The following is a 12956-nucleotide window of genomic DNA, read 5'->3' on the forward strand; positions in this document are numbered from 1 at the left end:
GGCCAGGGTCCCCCGGGCCCCTTCCCCTGGCCCCACGCTGGGTGTCCCCCAACCCTGGGCCCCTCTGAGACCCAGGCAGCACTTTCAGCTCCTGTCCTGCGTGGCCTGGGCCTGGAACCACGCAGTCCTGGGTCAGGTGCCAGCGCCCCCCGCAAGGGCCTTACGGAGGCCCTGGGCTCCTCTGTCCTCACCGTGAAACGGGAACTTGGGTCATATGGCAGCTGCAATCACAGCACCGCCACGGGACGGGAGCCGGACTGCAGGCATCGTCCCCCAACTGTCCCTAAGTGGAGAGCTCCTCCCAGGGAGACAAGGACCCCTCCGTCCTGGCTTCCGGGCTCACTGGGGCCCCTTGGGGCTGGTGAAGCCAGGCACAGGCTCCGTGTCTGCTCCAGAGGCCAAAGGTCTCAGGCAGAAATGAGCAACACCCACCGCCCCGAGTGACGCCCACAGAGCCAGGGATGCCCCTGGGGGGGGCCGGGTGACCCCAGGCAGGCGGAGGGAGGGAAAGCCCAGCAGGGTGGACGAGGAGCAGACAGGAAGGGGAGGGGGCGGGGGGAGGCCAAGAGGTCCCAGGGGAGATGGCCCGGGGACAGAACCCAGGAAGGGGCTGAGTCTCTGCGGGCCTCAGTTTCCCCCCACATGCAGCATGAGGCAGCGTGGAGCCCGCCCTACAGGTGACAGCCTCCCAACCAGAAGCAGCCTGGCACTGCTACGACCTCCACAAGGAGCTTCATCATCACCCATGGACCGGAAAGAGGGGACCCAGATAATAAAAGTTAAGACACACACTGGGGCGCTGGCTTCGGCAGAACCGGAGCGACGCAGACGCCGGGCATGGCGCCTGTGCCAGGACCACACCCAACTGTGCAAAGGGTCCCTCGCAAAGAAAAGTGTAACCGGAGTCCAGGTAAACACTCGTACACACAGGTTCACAGCACCGTTCTCCACAAGAGCCGGGAGGCAGACGCAGTCCACGCACGCATGGTGCCCACGGGGAGAAAGGAAATGTGGGCAAGTCACGCCGGGGAAGGTTACTCGGCCGTGCGGGGCAATGGACTCGGACACCTGCTACCGCGCGGAGGGACCCGAGGACAGGCTGCTCGGAGAAAGGAGCTGGACACAAAGGACCGACCGCGTGCCGCAGACCCCACTGACGTGAAACGTCCGCAGCGGGCAAATCCAGAGGTGGACGGTGGGTGGGCGGCTGCCGGGGACGGGAGACAAATGGGGCGTTTCCCCTCGGCTGGTGACAATGTTCTGGAAGGGGACAGCGGCGGTGGTGGCACGACGCTGTGAATGCACTAAATGCTACCGACTTTATTTTTTTTAAGACTTTATTCATGAGAGACCCAGAGAGAGAGGCAGAGACACAGGCAGAGGGAGGAGCAGGCTCCACGCAGGGAGCCCGACGTGGGACTCGATCCCGGGACCCGGGGTCACGACCTGGGCTGAAGGCAGGCGCTCAGCTGCTGAGCCACCAGGCGCCCCGGTCACAGACTTTAAAATGGTTTATCTAACGTCCGCAGATTTCACCCCAACATGATAAACTGAAGTCAAGACCACAACGACTGCGGTGATAGGAGCAGGCGCCGGCCGCGTGCATCTAGGGGCCACCGTCACTGAATGGTCACAGCCACCCCACCGAGGATAGATGTCACTGCCCCGCCCCCGTAACACCTGAAGGAATCAAAGCCCAGAGAGGGTGAGTGACCCGCCCGCGGTCACCTGGCCACTACTATGGGACGGGGTGGGATCTGACCCCACGGTCTGGCTCGGGGAGGAACCTGGGGAAGAGGTGGCAGGGAGCGGGCAAGGCGCGGTGAGCCCCCGACAGCCGATGGCAGGCCGGCAGGGCCGCTGCCCAGGCCCTGAGCCCTCAACCGCACAGATGCCGGGACCGCACTCCACCTGTGTCCAGGGAACTTTCTAGAAGGCACCCTGGACCCTGTCACGCCCCCTCCTCCCCCTACGCCCCCACGCCCCCCTCCCGGCCCCTTCCCTTCCACCTGGAGCAGCGAACTGCCTGCCTCGCAGCAATAGGAAGACCCAGACCCCGTCCCAGCCGAGCTCTGTGGACACAGCTGGGCCTTGCACTTGGTGCAGCAAAGGTTTTGCTTTGCAACTGGTTAAAAAAGAAGAAAATGTATTTTTTGAATACCATTAGCCACATAAGAACATAATATGATAAATTCTCCGAATTTCCTCAGGCCCGGGCACAGCCTGGCATCCCAGCCAGGGGTCTAAGGACCAAGGTAATGGGAAGTGACCCCACAGCCTCACCTAGATGCCCAGAGTCTTCCCGCCCACCACAGCAGAGCGGACCCTCCCTCTGCCCCCCCACCCCCCCCCGTCCTGACCTCCGCCCACCCCAAGACCTGAGCCCTCCCTCTGACCCCCTGCCTGCCCTCCCCCCGACCCTGAAGCCTTCATGGTCTCAGCCAGCCTGTCCTCTGAGAAGTTGCCCTGGCCCCCCACCAGGTCACCATCCCTCCGCACTGATGCTCATCCACATCCCCCTCCCCCACGACCCCCTCCTCCCTCCCCTGTAGCAGGCTGACTGTTGATGACAACGGACCACTTATCTGCCTGCCCCAGGAGCCCCTTAGCATCATCTAGCCCCACACGCTCTGCCCGGACACCCCCAGGCCCTTGGGAATCCCTCCAGCTCTGTGAGCACCGGCCCTGTGCCGGCTGCGGGGAGGGGGCCCCGAGACCCCAGAGCAGCCCTAGGCAAGGACACCCAGCCCTGAGCCCGGGGACAGAAGGGACCCAGCAGAATACGCGCAGGCCTGGGCTGAAAGCCACCCCTGGGCCTCCTCCCAATTCAGCCCCAGGTGGACAAGAAAAGCCCCACCGGGGGCCTGGAGCAGATGGAGCGGGCTCCGGACCCCTGCCCGGCCCACCATCTGTCCTGACAGTCGGCCCATCTGCCCGGGCAGCCCCTCCTCCCGACCCACCATCTGCCAGGCTGCTCGGCCCGCCTCCCGGCTCCACCAGGGCCCTCGGGAGGGGATGGGGCAGGAGCCAGAGCCCAGACCTGGCTGCCTCGGACCCACCCCATCTGGCACCCCGAGGGGCAGGGGACAGCAGGAACCCAGCCAGGGCAGGGCACGTCCAGGCAGAGGGTGGGCAGGAGGGGGCCGCGGCCACACACCCCCCGCCCAAGCCTGTGGCAGGAGGTGTCCAAGCTTGTGGGCACCCCTGCTGGAGAGGCCTTGGCAGGCCCCAGGCCCCGCCTGCCCTGCCCGCTCCACCCGCGCCTCCCTGGTTGGCGGCTCCTCCGGGGCCCCTGAGAGCTGTGGCACCAGCTCCTCCCTGAGAAGGAGGAAGAGAAATCTCCCTCTGGGACCCCAGGGCAGCCCGGTGAGGCCCCAGCTGCCCCTCGGAGGCCCAGCGGCCCGGACCCCATTAGCAACCCCCATCTCCCCACCGGCAGCTCACAAGGAGCCAGGTGTGGAGGGGGCCGGCCCGCCCTTGGAAGCCCACCTGGGCACAGGCCTTCTGGGGCCCTTGGGGGGCCACGACTGACAAATGCACCCGAGAGATCCTGAGATGGCCCCTCCGCCCCTCCCTCTGCCTTGGGCCCTTCGCTCATGAAAGCCCCCAAGCCCCCTGGACCCTCCCTGGACCCCTCACAGTGTGACATGGTCACATGATCACACCTTGCTTGTGGGGCTGGGGAGGGGGGAGGAGGGGAGGGATGCGCCCCCTGGTCCTCATACAGGGGCGGGCTGGTGGGGTGAGGGCAGGGGTGAGGGCAGACCACGGGGCTAGAGGGCCAGCCCGGCTGTGCCTGGGCGCCTCCTGGCGGGTCAGACAAGCATGGATGGTCAGTCCCCCGTCTGGTCCCACGGCCCCCACGCCCCACCCCCTGCCCTGAGCAGCCCCCAGCACAGCCCCGGGCAGGGAAGGGATGAGGAGCACGGAAGCCCCCAAAGCTACTGCACCCCTCTCCCTCTCCAGTGGCAAGGGGCCGACCCCCACCTTCCACCCATCAACACCCTCCTGCAGGACCCCAGGAACAGCTTGCTCCCACCCAGCCTGATGGAGGAGGCCCTCCTGAGGATGCACCATTCACCAGGCACCTTAGAACCCGTGGACTCCCTTCCCACTCCCCCTCCCTCGTGCACCCACCAAGTGGCCACATCACTCCAGGCCCCCCGCCCGCCCACAGCTGGTTAACCAACAGGCAACAGGCGTCTGTTTGCAGGTGGCGACAAGCCCACCCCCAGCCCCGGCAGCAGGCTGGAGCCCAAGGGGCCCTGGGCGGAGCCAGGGGCTCTGGGGGTCACCGTCACCGGCACAAGCTCACCGGGGTTGGGGACAGCACCACCAAACCCACGTCCACGCACCCTGTGGGGCACCGGGGGCTCGGTCCTTCCCTGGCTCCCGGGGCCTGGCTGTGGGGCGCCCAGAACTAGGTGGGTTCAGAGCGGGCGGGCAGATCGGTGGCTGGACACCACCACCTGGTGGCCCGCTCGGAGACTGCAGAGCCAGGCCACGTTTTTGTTCCGGTTCTGGAGTTTTCAGCCGATGGATTTCTTTCCCTCCTCCCAGCAGGGCCCTGGGAGTCGCAGCACCCCTGCCTCCCCCCCGCCCAGGGCTAGTATTCAGGGGCCGCAGCCCAGACACTTCAAACAAGACGGGAAAGTAAATCCACGAAGAAGGATCTTCTCGATGTGACCCCCGGCAAGGCTAGGGCGCCCGTCACCCCCTGCCCTAGGGAGTCCCCCTCCCACCCTCGTTGCTGATGTGACAGGTACCCCTGGCCTGCCACCTTGGAGGGGGGAACCAGAAAAAGCCCTGGGCAACAGGGACAGATCCAGCCCACAAAGAACAGCGAAGGCGATTGGTTAAAACACGCGAACTATGGAAAATAGAGAAACATGTAGAAAAAGAGAAAACAAAACAAAATTTCACCGGAAACCCACCGGACGTCATAGGCCCCCCAACCTTACTTTGAAACGCATTCGTGAAAAGAGACGAATTAAGCGTGCCCCCTCTTGAGCGGCCTCCAGGGTAGCCCAGCTGGTGGGGACGGTGCGCTGTGATTAACTGGCGTCTGGCTACTCACGGCAGGGGGACGGTGCCGTTCGGCCATCACCGATTCGCGAGCTCCCGTGTCCTGATTATTTCTCGCAACGGTCCACGGACGCACGAGACCATCGATGAAAGATGCCACCGAGGAGCTGGGTCATGACGACCTGCCCCAGGGTCACAGGTGAGCCCCAGCGTGAGACACATGCCCCCCCCCCGCCCCCCGGGAAGGGTTCCGGGCCGAGAGACGAGCCTGCAGGGGCCCAAGCTTCCACAGCTCAACTTCCGTTTCCAGGAGAGAGGGGAGCAGGTGACGGAGAACGTGCAGCCGCTGCGCAGGACAGCTGATGTGGCAGGAGGGAGGCGGGGGCGGGGGCGATGCCCCATCTGGGCCAAGAGAGGTGCAAGAGGCCCCGCAATGACCCTTCCTGTGCGGATCCCGTCTGGGACCCGATTTCAACGATCCAGCAGCCGGGGCCTCAGCCCCAGGGAGGCATTCCTGCTCCTTCCGACGCTGTGCGCATAGAGCAGCAATTAGGTCACAAAGTTTCCCGGGTTTGGAGAGTTGTCCCCCCACCCCGGCCCCCTCGACGTCTGCGGGAGCAAAACCGCAGAAGGTCTGCGACGGCTCTGAGGATCCTTCAGGCCAAGGGAAGGGGAAGTGAGGCGCCCGTGACGCTGCTCGCGCTCGGTAACCGTCAGGCCGGGGGACGCGCACAGGACAGCGCAGCGTGTGTTCCACGATTCGGGAATTATGAAAGCTTTCGTGACGCAAACGCCTCAAAGGGAAGACCCGTCCTGTCTCCTGCAAACTTCCCCTGACGTGGACCTTCTGCTGGAAGCATCATCGCGGAAGCTGGCGCCCTTTCTCCTCTCTCTCTCTCTCTCTCTCTCCCTCTACCTCTTGGGGCCTGTCTTGGGGAGGCGACATCTCCAGTGTCATAGTTCATGGTCCCTGAGTCCCCTGCGTCCGTAGGGCTCCTGCAGCAGGGCTGGGCACCTGGGCGGAGTCCCCGCCTGGTCCCCACCAGCTCGCACACCCTGGGTCCCTGAGCTGCCCGAGCCAGCTCCGTCCCTGGTGATAAGGATTTGATGATTTAGCGTCATCTTATCCTCCACAGACAGCAACTTAGATGTGGTTGGTGAAGAACCTTCTCAGCTGGCAAAGCACCTTCTCCGGCCACTGAGGACCCCTGGTCCCCCGCCCACCGAGGGGTGCTGTCGCCATCCCCCAGAGCAAAGGTGCGTGCCCCGCTTTCTGCGCACGGGGGATTCGTGGCTGCGTCCACCAGCAGCTCCTCCGGGGGTCACCGTCCCTGTCCTTTGCCTACCTGCAGGCCCCGAGCAACCCGTCCAGGAGGCTCATGGGTTTCAGATCTCCGTCTACACCCCCGTCGGCAGCACCTCCCGCATCACCTTTCACACGGTCAGCGCCCCGTAAATGCTGGCTGCGCAGGGCGGCCCGCGGACAACACGGGCTGAGACGGAGGGTCACCAGGACGCGCGACGATTAACACCTTGCGCTGGGGCACGTTAAGGAAGTGAAGCTACACGGGACATAACACCAGCCCCCAAGGAGATTTCCTGAACCTTCCCCGGAGGGTCTCAGCAGCCGGGGCATGGGAAGGACACCCACGCTCTTTCCACCGCCTTCCCTGGGACCCGGGCCCGGGTGGGACCACAGCCGGACAGCGCAGATTCTCGACTTCATCCGTCTGCACCCAGTGCTCAGCCCCACACACTGGCCCTGGTCGCCAAGCATCCTGCTGGCGAAGGACTCTGTGACGACAGCAGGGCCTGCGTCAAGGGGGTTTCTCCGCCGGAGGACCTTGACTGCACAACAGGGACACCACCCTTCCCCCAGGTAGGGGCGACGAGCTGGGAGGAGCGCACCCAGCGATGACAGGTTAGCCACCCCTATCTGCCCGGCGTGGCCAAAGGGTAGTCCCTTATCTGCCCTGGCATGTCCCTTCTTCATTATCTGGGCATAACCAGCATCTACACGGCTATAAAATAGATGGTTCTGGAGATAGCAGGTCCTCTGAGCTCCCCTGAGGTAAGAGCCTGTGACCGCGGCCCCGATGGACCCAGATGCCATCTGTCATCTTCCCATTGCCCAGTGTCCAGAAGGGCCTCGACGGGCGCTGGCCACTGGGCAAAGTCAGCACCACCACCGGCCCTCCGCCCTCCGCCCTCCGCCCCCCGCCCAGGGTGGTCAGCTGCTTGGGAGGGCGGAGGAGGGACGGGCGCCCTCTACACTTTGCAGAGAGCCCCAGACGCGGCCCCAGGCCCAGCTGCCCGACGGCCTCAGGGTCCACCCCCCCCCCGCCCACTCAGCCACCAGGGCGAGAGGGGGAACCTCCGATGCCAGCACACCCCAGAAACACGCTTGGGGGGTTCCAGACCTGAGTCCTCCTGGAGGCCACGGTGCCGTCAGAGGCCGGGACCAGCTGCAGGTCTGAGAAGAAAGCAGAGGCAAAGATTTATGCCCGAGACACCCAGGGGGCCAGTGACAAAGCAAGTTTCAGGAAAAAAACCCTCATGATTAGCTGCAGGGAAGACGGGTTTGTCAAGGGGGTGACCAGCCCGTCCAGGCAGGGCCAGGAAAGGGGGGGCCTGAATGCACCCCCTCCCCACACATACAGGCAGACGCTGGGCCACCTCGGGGGTCAGGTGGAAGGCAGGGGCATACCGTCCGGTCCCCTCACTCCGTCCCCCTCTGCCGTCCTGCCCCAATCCGCTGACTCCCCCACCCACCCACACAGCCTGACCTCGTCCTCCAGGAGCCGAGTCTCTGAGAAGCTGGGCAACTGCCCACCCAGGCCTCGGCTGCCCAGGATGAAAGCTCCTGCTCCAAGGACAGGCACCCCGATGCTGAACCCCTCATTTCTCGTTGTCCCCCTTGTGATGCTGGGGTCTGCTGGCACCGGGGGCGGGGTGCAGGGGAGCAGGACAGAGGAGGAGGCCTCACCAGGTGCAGATTCTCAGGGCTGGGGGCAGGGTGGGCCGCAGAGTCCCCCAGCTGTCCACAGCAGGCCTGGCCTAGCACGACCCCAGTGTTGGGCTGAGCACCAGGGTGTTCCCCCGTCTCCTCCCATACGGGGCCCTGACAAATCCACAGCCCCAGGTGAAGCAGCGGTGGCACGGGCAGAGGCAGTACTGGAGGGGCGACCTGCATCCCCACTGGCACCTGAGGCCACCAAGGCTGGCAGCCCGTGTTCACGGGAGAGTCTGGCCAGGCCTGGCTGCGGGGCCGGGTGCCACCCGCCGAGGCCCCCACTGCCTCCTTCCTGGGTGGCCAAGTCCTTCCCTGCTGGTCTGTCCTCAGTGGGAACGCAGGGCCCGGGGCCACCTTCACCTCGCAGCTGCCAGGGGAGGCAGGAGGGCCGGGCTAATCCAGGAGGTTCTGGCCCAGACTGCCACGGCCCAAGCTCCCCAGCCAAGCTAGGTCCCCACCCGTGGTCGGCGTCACCCTGGCCCCCCTGGGGCTCTCAGAGCCAGTCGACAGGCGAAGGGAGGAACCTCCTTCATGCCAACCCAGGAAGTGACTTGTTACACCAACAGGTGCCACGGGGCACTGGCCAGAAGCCCAGGGAGGGCGCAGACGGAGCCACACACCCCGCCCATGGGCCCCCTCTGCCCCCCACAATCTTCCAGGGAGGCCCCAGAGGCGGGGTCATGCTGAGTCTGGGCGTCCAGCCAGCCCAGCCCCGAGAGGACCTCACACTCTCTGGACCCGGGAGCCCACTCTCGTGTGACACGAGAGGAATGATGATGTGGGGAAGAGCCAACAGAGGGCAAGAGGAAGCCGGGAGAAGGTGAGCGCACAGACCAGCAGTAGAGCCGATGGAGGGCAGGGGCGGAGGACGGAGGTGGACAGGAGGCTCCGAGCGGGGTGACGGCCCCAAAGAACGGCCAGCTCCGCTCAGAACCCGCCACAGAGCATCAGCCCACAGCCCCCAGGGCTCAGCGGCCTTTGGGGCCTGCTGGGGGTCCAGGGCACAGCCCCAAGCCCGGCTGGGTGGGAAGCGATGATGGGGGAGGAGGGCTGGGACACCCCAACCCCCAAACTGACCCAAACTCAGGGCCTCGGGGGTGTGGGTGGTCCCGCAGGGAGGCGGCTGACGGGGAGTCAGCGAGGTCCAGCAGGGCCTGGGGGGTCCCCGATCCTCAGGGCTCAGTGCAGGGGCCCTGCCAGCTGGAATCCCCACGTCCCACCCCGCGTTCCCGCAGGAGGATTTCCGTTCAACAGCCCACCCCTCACTAAGCAATAAGAGGGAGAAAGAATCAAAACTAGCACTGACGTCACGCTCAATCCACACGGAAGCGGACACTCGTGATGTTTGAAGAAAACCATCTTCAGTGGCCACGGCCCCTTGGCTCGTGAGCTTTAAAATCGTGTTTCTTTTCCTCTCTAGGCTCTTCTGTGTTTTCCAAAAGTTCTGAAATGAGAATGAATTACTTCCAAAATGATCTTCTTAGTAATCACTAAACTCCTAAAAGTATTTTACTCAAAAAATAAAAATAAATAAATAAAAAATAAAAGTATTTTACTCATTTGTAAAATGGGAGGGTGATGGGTAGACGTCTTATGACCGTGATTTTGGTGGTTCCCGTGTCTGCCCTCCACCAAGGGCGGGGACCCCTTGTCCTTGTCTGGAAGCCCCTGACCCAGCTGGGACCTCCCCGGAGTTGTCCGTCCTTTCGGGGGAACTGTCTCTTTACCTACCAGATAGAATCTAGAATTCTCCAACCGAGTGCAGATTCCCCCCTTCACGTCCTTAGCATCTCAGAAAGGCTCCAGGATGGGGGCCCCCGGGGGGCTGAGCAGTTGAGCATCTGCCTTCGGCTCAGGGTGTGACCCCGGGATCCTGGGATCGAGTCCCCGCAGGGAGCCTGCTTCTCCCTCTGCCTGTGACTCTACCTCCCTCTCTGTGCCTCCCATGAATAAATAAATAAAATCTTTAAAAAATAAAAAAAAAGGGATCCCTGGGTGGCGCAGCGGTTTGGCGCCTGCCTTTGGCCCAGGGCGCGATCCTGGAGACCCGGGATCGAATCCCACGTCGGGCTTCCGGTGCATGGAGCCTGCTTGTGTCTCTGCCTCTCTCTCTCTCTCTCTCTCTGTGTGTGACTGTCATAAATAAATAAATAAATAAATAAATAAATAAATAAATAAATTTAAAAAAAAATAAAAATAAATAAAAAAAAAAGTTTAAAAAGGCCACAGGATTCCAGGGTATTTTTATTTTTTTTATTTTTATTTAATGTGCAATTCACATTCATGGTGTTGTGCAACTCTGTTACCACCCCAAAGGGAGGCTCCGTCCCCGTTCAACACTCCATCCCCGGCCCACATCCTAGGCTCCGTCTCTGTGACCCTGAGGACTCTAGGAACCTCACCTCAATGGAATCCTACACCGCTTGTCCTCTGGTGACTGGCTGGCTCCTCCTCCAGGTCCGTCCGCGCTGCAGCAGGTGTCAGGACGTCCTTCTTGTCTGAGGCTGCATGATAACCCACTGCATGGACAGACCCTCATCCGATGATGGACACCCGCCTTGCTTCCGTGTTCTAGCTCTTGTGAATCACCGCTGTGAACACGGGTGTGCAAACATCAGCCCGGGCCCCTCAAGGGAACACCTGCCTGCCTGCCTCTCTCATTCATTCCCAGTGGTGGGGAAATTCCAAGTGGTTCGAAAGAGGTGACAAGTGGTTCGGCAAAAGAATCACAAAGGCCCCGACTCTGCCTGGGGCCATGTGGAAGAGCCCCCAAGGTGGGGGCGGCCCTTCATCCAGTTGGGAAGGCGATGGGAAGGGGAGTATGCAGGTGTCCCCTGGACACGGGCCTGGGGGATCCACATGGCAAGTGTGGAGCTCCTGGAAGCCCCACCTGAGATCCTGGGTTTTGTCCCTTATATGATGGAATCAGGAGGGGGATGGGAACAGTCTCGTTTTTATAAATGTTGGTGGGAATGGAAGTATTTTTCCAGGAGAAAGTCCCAGAAGGCCTGATACAGCAAATTTAGAGGCTGTGTCACTCAGGCTGAGAGACTGGGGCAAGTGGGCATCTCTCCCTCTCCCCCCTCCCCATCCCCAGCTCCCATTCCATCTTCCTCCCTTCTCTCCCCCCACCCCCTGCGTGGTGGTCAAGCCCACTGACCCCAGGACACAGTCTGGTCCCTCCGGGGACCTCACCGTGCAGAGCCATCCCTACCCTGGGACAAACAGGGCCCTCCCTCCCACCCCCCATCCTGGAGTCCGGAACCAGGTGGCCCCAGCTCCCCGACCTCAGAACCCCACCTCCCTGCACGCCAGGAGGGAGGCCTGGGGGGAAGGGGAGAGGCCATGAGGGAGGGGAGCCCCGGCGTCCCCAGGGAGTACTGCTAACCCACAGCACATAATCCTGTTAAAATATTAATCCTCATTTAGCTGGAGGCGAGGTGGCCGCTGAGATAAAGCTCCTGAGTGGTAATAAAAGGCGCAGCAATTGATAAAGTGGATTGTCGTTGCACTAATAAAATCCCGCCGTCGTGAAGGTCGGGTCAGGCCCCTGTCATCGAGAACCACCAGGCAGGTCCCAGCCGCCGGGGTGGGGGTGGGGGGTAGGGGGTGACCGCCTCCCCCACAGCGACAGGAGGGCGCTCACCGTGGGGGGTCTGCTCGCAGCTCCAGCAGAGGGAGCGGAGGGGGGCTGACTCTCCTTGGGAAGGAACCCCCAGCCTTGGGCCACTGTCTCCCCCCGGCGGGGACCCCACCTGGTCACAAAGACGGTGGGGCCTCCTGGCGGCACACCTGCCGAGCCCAGGCCAGTCTGGCCTCCCACTGCCCCCCGGACACCGGTCCCGGGCTCAACGGCTCAGGCCTCCCCGGGACACGAGGATGAAGCACCCTATGCAGCCCCAGCGGGGGTGCCCAGGGACCGCCTCCCAGGATGGCACGGCCACACCCGGGGCCCTGTTTGGGAAAGGTCATCTGCTCAAACTCTGTGCTCCCCTCCCTCCTGAAGGCAGCTTAACAACATAATCAGGCTGCTCTCCATTCAGCGCCCCCCAAAAGTCAATAGTGTGTCAGCGACACCACTGCTTTCCTTCCCAAAGGGCATGGACCGGGCATCGAGGGAGACCGTTAGACCCACATTTGCCACTTGTCACCGTGGAAATGGAGAGGGCGGGCTCAGGACTTCCACACTCCCCCAGCAGAGGGGACAGCCCACAGCTGGAGCGCCCGCCCGTGTGCCCAGCCCCCCCACCAGGGCATCTCCCTGGCAGGCAGCACCAGCCCAGGGGCTACATGGGGCCGGGGCGGGGGCAGATGGGGAGACAAGGATTCCTGGTTTGGAGAAACCACTCCAACTGCTGCATAGAGACAAAGGAGAAGCCACGAGATCTGTCAGGGTCCAGACGCTGCTTGTGCCACCCATGCCTTCTTGCCTTCGTGCCTACTGTGTGCCAGGCACCACACCAGATGGGGACAGAGCCTCGCTCATGGCCAGAAACGACGGCGCTGTCGCTTGTCACACCCAGCTCTCGGTCCCTAATATCCCCCGCCAACAAAAGGAACCAGGCCCCTTGAGAAACGAATACACTGAGAGGAGCCTGGTGCGTCCTGGGGTCAAGGAACAAGGCGACGGGCATGACAAAGGGATCCAGGCGCCAACGGAGAGAGCTCCCGGTGGCCAGAGATGGAGCAATCAGAGCAACAAAATCAATCAGGGGGCAGTGGGTTACATACTGGTATCAATTATTGAACAGATGAACAAACAAGGAGAAGAGACAAATCTGCTCAGAATTCCAATGTCCGTAGATACTCGGCCCCCACAGAGGTGGAGCATGACCCCTCAACTCCTGAAGAGGGGGTGGCACACAGTGACCGTCCTTCCAAAGAAGAGAGAGGGCAAGAAAGAGTGGCCGCCCCGCGG

At 62.8% G+C, this 12956-nt stretch overlaps 1 long non-coding RNA gene across 1 annotated transcript; it reads right to left on the bottom strand.

Moving 5' to 3' along the window:
- Positions 1 to 7420: 7420 nt before the first annotated feature.
- Positions 7421 to 11158, bottom strand: LOC129506369 (uncharacterized). Its single transcript, XR_008663757.1, has 3 exons — positions 10441 to 11158; positions 9345 to 9482; positions 7421 to 7498 (listed from the first exon to the last, which is right to left on the bottom strand). It is a non-coding gene; the product is annotated as an uncharacterized LOC129506369 (long non-coding RNA).
- Between the last annotated feature and the right edge of the window lie 1798 nt (positions 11159 to 12956).

This window comes from Nyctereutes procyonoides, unplaced genomic scaffold (genome assembly GCF_905146905.1).
Source record: "Nyctereutes procyonoides isolate TBG_1078 unplaced genomic scaffold, NYPRO_anot_genome, whole genome shotgun sequence".
Classification (NCBI taxonomy): Eukaryota; Metazoa; Chordata; class Mammalia; order Carnivora; family Canidae; genus Nyctereutes; species Nyctereutes procyonoides.